This window comes from Elephantulus edwardii, unplaced genomic scaffold, assembly GCF_000299155.1.
Source record: "Elephantulus edwardii isolate Elephantulus edwardi_28Jun2011 unplaced genomic scaffold, EleEdw1.0 scaffold00011, whole genome shotgun sequence".
NCBI classification, from domain to species: Eukaryota; Metazoa; Chordata; class Mammalia; order Macroscelidea; family Macroscelididae; genus Elephantulus; species Elephantulus edwardii.
This window is the reverse complement of record NW_006399761.1, coordinates 13586393-13595089: the sequence shown is the minus strand read 5'-3', so window position 1 is coordinate 13595089 and position 8697 is coordinate 13586393.

Here is an 8697-nt window from a genome sequence, read left to right as displayed (position 1 = left end):
ATCCCAGGCGGAGTGGGCCTGACGGGGAGCTGACAGATGAAAAGCGTCACCCCTCCCACGATGTTTCCCCTTGGAAGGACGGGACAGGCAGGCCCAAGTGCTGGGGAGCTGGCCCTTGTCTTCCAGGGTTTTGTGCTGCTGCGTCACTCTCTTTTTAACCGGCTTTCCTGCCATCCCAACCTGCCATTTTTAAATAAGTCTTGCTTTTTTACTCACCTCACCCAACCCTGTCTGCGCTTGTTGTATTGTGGCAGTGTGTGTGTGTGTGTGTGTGTGTGTGTGTGTGTGTGTGATGCTTGAAATGATGCCATCGGTATCTCAGGACCTGCAGGTTCCCCCCGTGATGGAAACAGAGCTTCCTGACTAAGACTAGGAAGAAAGGGCTGGAGACCAGCTTCCACAAAGGAGCCAATGCAGACATGACGGATCACAGCCGAATACCATCTGGTATACTTCTGGGAGGTGAGTCCTTTGAGTTGGACTCAAAACTTCAGCTCAGCACGTTGCCAGCAAGTTGGAACCAAACTCATCACAAACTTTCCAGCCAGTTTTCAGAGGCTGTAAATAATATGGGAGGAAATTGCTCATTTTTCTCCTGTGAAGCCTCTGGTGGATTCAAACTGCCTGCCTTTTGGTTCACAGCTCAACTCCTTACCACCAGAGCTCCCTAGTTTGGGAGGCCCTCAGAATATGCAGTGGACTTGAATATACCAGTGACCCTAGAGATGACTGGGCGGCGGACGCCTGGGATTGCTGGGAGCTGGAACTGACCACACAACTGACAAGGTTAGGCAGGAGAAACCTTCAGGCAGCCCTCGGGGAGTAGAAGCTGCGTCCGTGGCTTGAGGGGGCCATTGCCGGATGATGATGGTCTTGGTCCAGCAGCTGCGTCTCCGTCACCACTTTAATCAGGGAGACTGATGGCCTCACCTACTTGGGGCATGTTAACCAGGAGGGCCCAGTCCCCAGGGAAAGACGTCAAGCTTTGGAAAGAGTAGCTGACAGAGGAAGGCCCTCGGTGAGGTGGAGGCACACATGGCAGCAGCGGCAGGCCCACGCCCGGCCCAGATTGGGAGGATGCTGCCGCATCTCAGGCTGATCCTACACTTCATCTCACCCTCTCTCCTTTTTGCAGAAGCCCCGTAGAATTTTGTTCAAGAAGATCCCAGCGCTCTGCCCATTTCTGCTCTCTCATTGTTCCTCAGACCAGAAAGAAGCTCTTTTTTGGATTAGAAAATGTGCTTGTTGTTGCTGCAGGGGGGGGGGGGGAAAGAGAGGGGTGCTGCCAGGATCGGGGCCCGGGGATTGGCTGCCTGCTCGGTATTGATTTTGGATTGCGCCTGATGAACACACTGCATTATGCTGCCCTGGCCCGGCGCCCGCAGGGAGAGCATGACTTGAAGTCTCCGTTTATTCTCTGCAAGCCGTTGACTCTTAATTTTGGCTGCCTTCCCCCAAGTCAGCCAGGGCCCACAGCTTGTCATCGATATCCGTCTTTCCACTGAGTTTGAAAAGGCCCGAGACAGGCCTCCACATTCCGGATCTGCTAAGCACAGCATTTTGACTTCAGCTCCTGAAAATGAAATTGCTTCACTCTTGGAGGAAACGGATGGTGGGAGGGCCAGAGACAAGGAGAGCTCTCAAAGATCAGTCACACGTTTCCATCTGCAGCCTGCCAAGGAGACAGCAAACTCCACAGTGGTGGAGAAGCTGTTGAATTGGTGTGTATCTCATGGGTATGTTTAAAACAACAACATAAAGGGAATAAATGATCAAAACCAAACTCGGGTGAGAAGAAGGGTTAATAGACTAGTTTTCTGGAAGCTGATGGAATCTTTCCTCTGCCCTTTATAGTATGTCACTCTCAGTGTAAAGGGAGGCCTGGGGGCATAGTCTGTAGGGAATTGTGCTTCTAAGAGGCTGACAGTTCGAATCCAGCAGCAGCCATGTGGGAGAAAAGAGAGGCAGTTTACTCTCATAGGATCGACAGCATCTGAGAAAACCTGCTGGGGGTCAGCTTTGGGCCAGTGCCAATAGATGGTAGTGACATGAGTCCTCTATATGAGTGTGCTGCACTGAGAATTGCAAAGGTCTCTGAAGAACGCCGAAGTGCTCTATATACTTGATAACTAAAATAAACCAAGTTCAGCCTGGAAATGAAGCTGGAGGTGCTAGGGAGATAGGCTTGTGTGGAAAGAAGTCCCTTTAGGGATTTTTTTTTTAAATAGTCTACTAGTTTATTTTACAAAATTCAATACTTTGTTTTATCTTATTTTTAATTTTTTTTTACACATGTATGGTCAAATCGGATCTGACTGATACAGGAGGAGATGCCTCTCCTTTTCCAGCAGAGCATGTGGTGGATCTGAACCACGCGTACCTCTGGGATTGTAACTTGTGGTTGCTGTGAAGCTGAACACTGTGACACTGATGTGTCAGATGTGTTAATGGTTACTCATGGTGGACAGTGTGTGGTGGAGATTCCCTGTTAAAACAAGCTTGGAAGCAGGAGTGGCATCCACTTCCATTAACAGCTTGCCTCCAGAAACCCTATGAAGCTGGAGAGAGGATGAAAGTCACACAGGTGTTGAGGACTTTTGTTCAGAGAATTACTAAGAGTCACCTACAGCTTGATGGCACTTAACACCCACCACCTCTGGGATTGCAGTGCAGCTTCTTGCCACTAGGCCACCAGAGGTCCCTTAAAAAAAATTCAAGTACTTTGTTTTTAAGAACATTTTTTTAAAGAACATTTTTTTTTCAATTTCCCTCACCACGCTCCCATCAAATTGTACAACCCCATGATTAATTTCCCCCTCTGCTTTCACCCTCGCCGACCCCTCTTGGATCCTTATACTCATTCTACAATAATGATTTTATACAATATTTATCCTTGTAGGACTGAATTCACTCAGCGCTTTTCGAAATGGTCAGTAACTTTAACAAAAGGGGGGGAAAAGATAATTAGCATGTTGCAGCAAATGACGGCAGATGTGTTTCTAAGCACGGTCATCAATTTTAAAAGTGTGCGGCAACATGTTAAGAAATGACAGAGGTGACATCACAACAGAACTAGAAGAAATTAAATTTATAATACCAGAATACTATGAAAAGCTATACTCTGATGAATTAGAAAACCTAAAGGAAATGGACAGATTCCTTGAAATGCATTCTCTGCCCAGATTGACAAGGACAGATACAGAACATTTGAACAGACCCATCACAAAAGAAGAAAAGGTCATAAAAAGACTCCCCCATAAGAAAAGTCCTGGACCAGATGGCTTCACAGCTGAATTCTACCACACATTCAGAGAGGATTTAGCACCCATTCTACTTAAATTATTTTAAAAAATTGAAAAAGAAGGAACACTTCCAGAGTCATTCTATATAGCAAGCATAATCCTAATACCAAAACCAGGCAAAGCTAATACCAAGAAAGAAAACTACAGACCAATATCTCTCATAAATATAGATGCACAAATCCTTAACAAAATCCTAGCCAATAGAATCCAAAAGCACATAAAAAAAATAATTCACCATGACCAAGTGGGGTTCATAACAGGTAGGCAAGGATGGCTCAACATAAAAAAAAACAATCAACACAATTCACTGTATTAACAAAGTAAATAAAAAGAACCGTATGCTCTTAGCAGTTGATGCAGAAAAGGCATTTGATAAAACCCAACAAGGCTTCCTGATAAAGACACTCAGCAAAATTGGAATAGAAGGGAATTTCCTCAACATAGTGCAAAGTGTATATGCAAAACCAAGAGCCAACATCATTGTCAATGGAGAGAGTCCTTGAGGGTTTTGAGGAGGTTGTAACTGATGGTATGTTATGGGGCCTGTGCTGGCTGAGATGCAGGCACGTTTGTGAATTGCTGCTGGAAGGAAGTGGTCCTTGCTGCACGTGCATGTCAGCTCATTCCACCACTGCTATGGTCTGTGAAGGACGTGATGCTTTTTGATAACATGACTTTTTGATGTTGCTGCTTCTGTTGTTGTTATGTGCTGTCAAGTTGTTTGCGACTCATAGCAACAGCCCTAAACTCTGCTCTATCCTGTGCCAGTCGCATGGCCTGCCTCTGACACACCCATCCCAATTATCCCAGTCACTGAATCGATCCACCTCATAGAGGGTCTTCCCCTCCTGCCCTGTCCCTCCACCCTGCCAAGCATGATGTCTCTCTCCAAGGACCGGTCTCTCCTTACAACATGTCCAAAGTATGTCAGATGGAGCCCCAGAATCCTTGCCTCCAAGGAGCCACCTGGTTTAACCCTCTCCAGGATAAATCTGTTTGTTTTCCTAGCAGTCCATGGTACCCTCAGTACTCTTCTCCAGCACCACAGCTCAAAGGCATCAGTTCTCCTTCTATCCTCCCTAGTCATTGTCCAACTCTCTGATGCATAACAAGTGATTGCAAAGACCATGGCCTGTATCAGACGCACCTTAGTCTCCAGAGAGACACCGTTGCTCTTGAGTACTTTAGAGAGGTCCCTAACAGCAGACTTTCCCATCGCAATGCATTTTTTTATTTCCTGGCTGCTGGTGCCAAGAGTGTTGACTGTGGAGCCAAGCAAACTGAAGCTGTGAACGATCTCAATCTCTTCACCATCCATCCTGATGCTACCAGTTGGTCCAGTGGTGAGAATCTTTGTCTTCTTGACATTGAGCCTCAGTCCATACTGAAGGCTGCAGTCCTTGACCCTCTGCAGCAAGTGCATGAGGTCTTCCTCAGTTTCGGCAAGCAGGGTTGTGTCATCTGCATAATGCAGATTATTAATAGATCTTCCACCAATCCTGATGCTACACTTCTCCTCATAGAGTCCGGCCTCTTGGATAATCTGCTCTGCATACAGGTTGAAAAGGTATGGAGACAGGACACATCCCTGGCCTACACCCTTCCCAGTTTTGAACCATGCGGTGTTACCTTGCTCTGTTCTAACGACTGCCTCTTGGTCCAAGTATAGGTTTCGCATTAGCATGATCAAGTGTTCTGGGATTCCCATTTTTCTCAGAGTCAGCCACAGTTTGTTATGATCCACACAGTCAAACGCCTTTGCATAGTCAATGAAATACAGGTAGACATTCCTCTGGTATTCCCTGCTTTCCTCTAAGATCCATCTAACATCAGCTACGTTATCCCTAGTACCACGACCCCTTCAAAACTCAGCCTGGACTTCTGGCAGTTTGCTGATATGCTGTTCCAGTCGTTTTTAGATAATCTTCAGTAGAATATGTTGCTGTTAGGTGCCGTCAAATCAGCTCTAAGCCCAGCGACCCTGTGACTAGCAGATCTGAACCCGCACCACCCTCACACTGTTTCCACCATGTTGAGGGTCTTCCTCTCTTTCTCTGACCCCCCACCTTTCCCAGGACCATGTCTTTTTCTGTAACTGACCCCTCCTGACAACATGTCCAAAATATAATGAGACCAAGTTTTGCCATTCTTGCCTCTAAAACACATCCTCTTTATATTTAACCCAAGACCAACTTAGTTGTTCTTTTTTGCTGTCCATGTTCACTGTTCTTCTCAAACACCATAACTCAAAGACCTCAGTCCTTCTGTAATCCTTAGTCATTGTCTAACTTTCAGATGTATAAGAAGCGATTGAAAACACCATGGCATGGATTGGGTGCACCTTAATCTTTAAACTGGCATCCTTGCTCTTTAGCACTTTGAATAGATTGATAGATGAGGAATGAGGTATTGCCCAGGATCCTGAGGGGAGGAGACTGAGGTCACCCCTCTCTAGACCCCGAAGCCTCCAGAGTGAGGACATGAGCTCCCTAAAGCTGCCCCAGACCCCTCACGCTTCCTCTCTCTAGTGATCTCTTGGCCCGAGGCCCAGGCAATGCTGATAGAGAACTGAGAGATTTCCTAAAATAGGAAGCTGCCTCACCCACCCACCCTCTGCCTTTGGCTGGGCTCGGTGGGGGCCTGCTTAGTATAAATCCATCTTTAGAGATTTGTTTAACCAGAAGCAGCTTGGGCCTGAAGACATGGGGCTGAATGGCAGCCTTTGGCAGGACCACGGAGTACAAGGCCGAGGTCCAGGATGCAGCCATATAAAGTCAGCTGATCCTGGGAGCTGGTTGGAATGATGAGGACCTGCTGTGTGTTAGACAGCAGGGTCAATTTACGGGGATGAGATACGCTCTAGAGGCAGCATTGACCTTCAGCCAGAGGCCCTCCCTTCCCGCCTCAGCCCATGGTCTAGTGGTTCAGTGCAAGGAACTCTTTTAAGATTGGCTTCTTGTTGAGTACTATCAAGTCAGAACATGCTCATAGCTGACCCTCCCATGAGTTTTCAGAGGCTGTAAATCACACAGGACAAAACTGCCCATCTTTCTTCTGTGGAGCAGCTGGTGGATTTGAACTGTGTACCTTTATGTTGGCAATGCAATTCCTGAACACCGAGCGAGCAGAGCTCCAAAGATGAGCTTGTCGTCGTTACATTCCATTGAGTCAACTTATAGTGAGCATACAAATAACAGATCTGAACCCTGTCCTACCCCGTGCCTTCCACAACATCTCTGACCCACTTGAGCCGATTGCTGCAGCCACTGTGCTAATCCATGTGGTTGAAGGTCTTCCCCTCTTTCAGTGATGCTCCCTCCACCCTTCCAAGCATGGTGCCTCTTTCCAAGGAATAGCCCCTCCTATTAGCTAGAAGCACTAAGTCAGTGTCCTAGTTTATGTATTTCAACCAGGAAAACCTGGAGTAAGTCTGGGGCTTGGTTTTCTCATCTGTATAGTGGGTATTCTTTTTTTTTTTAATCTACCCTTTCCTTACTCCACCACCATCCCTTCCTACTTTTGCCTACAGCATTCAACACGTGTCTCCCACTGACCAGCCCCTGATGTGATGGCCTAAGTCTCAAGCCGTCAGGATTTCTGTGATTCTGACCATATCATGCTGCTGTCAGTCTCTTATGATGCAGTCAGTATGACTTCAGCTTAAAGTTGTTAAGTACAACTGTCATATACAGCTGCTTTTCCTGGAAGGTTCTGAGAAAAAGTCCTTATTCTGAAACTTCCACTCCAGGATTGCCTTCTCATGGGTTAATACCACTTGTCTTCAATTTGAAGCCAGGTGCTGATGCAAAATTTCTTGCGGCCCTCGGGCCCCAAACTCTCTTTCTGGCAATGGCAGTTGGGGTGCAGGCTGGCTAGTGTCCCCCAGGGTTACCTGGGTTAGATTGTGCAGATCAGGAAAGCTCTGCCTTTCTCTCCTCCCCGAATCCCAAAACTCTCTTTCTGGCAATGGCGTCGGGGTGTTGACTGCAGACTCCTATATGGACTGAAGCTCAACATCAAGAAAACAAAGATTCTCACCACTGGGCCAATTGGCAGCATCAGTATGGATGGTGAAGAGTTTGAGATAGTTAACAGTTTCAGTTTACTTCACAGTCAACACTCTTGGTAACAGCAGCCAGGAAAGCAAGAGACGAATTGCTTTGGTAAAGTCGGCTTTTAGGGACCTCTCAAGAGTACTGAAGAGCAACAACGTCAGGCTGGAGACTAAGGTGCACCCGATCCAGGCTATAGTCTTCACAATTACGTCCTATGCATCAGAGAGTTGGTCAATAAATAGGGAGGATAGAAAGAGAATTGATGCCTTTGAGCTGTGGAGCTGGAGACGAGTATTGAATATACCTTGGACTGCTAGGAGAACAAACAGGTTTGACCTGGAGAGGGTGAAGCCAGGCTGCTTCTTGGAGTCAAGGATTCTGAAGCTTCGTCTGACATACTTTGGACATGTTGCAAGGAGGGACTGGTCCTTGGAGAGGGACATCATGCTTGAGAGAGTGGAGGGGAGGCAAAAGAGAGGAAGACCTTCGATGAGATGGATCGATTCTGTGAGTGGAGTGGTGGGAATGAGTGTGTTTGAGATGGCGAGGTTGGCACAGGATAGAACGGCGTTTAGAGCTCTTGTACACAGGGTCGCTATGAGTCACAAGCGATTCGATGGCACATAACAACAACAATAGTAGGTAAATCCGTCTGTGTTCTTCTCCTTTACAGGGTGTGTGGGTCTGAGAAGCCTGTGCACTCAGTCCAGCGGGGTAAGCCTGGGACTCTTTGTCACACTCAGGAGGAGACGGGCTTTTGTTTGCTGAAGGAGAACACGTTCATGAGAATCCTGGGACAGGAAAGATGAGGCGAGGCCCAGGCCTGCTTGTCGACTGCCTGTCCATGGGGAGGGCTCTGCCCTGTGACTGCGGGGAGGTGACCTCTTTCTCCCACCCCCGTAATCCTGCCTCTTTCTTGTCGATTATGAAAGTAGCCACGCCCTTCCTTGGCCTTGTCTGCCTTTCCTTTGGTGGCTTTAATTCATTCTTGTGTGGGAGTTCTTTTATTTTTCCTGCTTTCGGTGGATTCAGAGTTGGACTTCACCCAATGGGGCAGCATTTCCTACTCTTTTGTTTATGAAGGGTGTGGTGTTCTCGGTCCTGTTTGGTTTTTTGACTGTTCAGAGTCACCTCAGAGTTTTCCAGCCTTGCATGTGTTAGAGGGAGAGGTGGCAGTGGGAACCAAGGAAGAATAGCAACTTCCTCTCTCTCTGTATGGTTCTGAGTAGAGAGAAGGCAGGTCCAGTCCCTCAGTTAAGGGCATGTTTGCCCTATGCCCATCAACTGATGCATCTACAGCAGTGAGGTGAGGCCGCATGCATGGGGTCAAAGATTTGGAG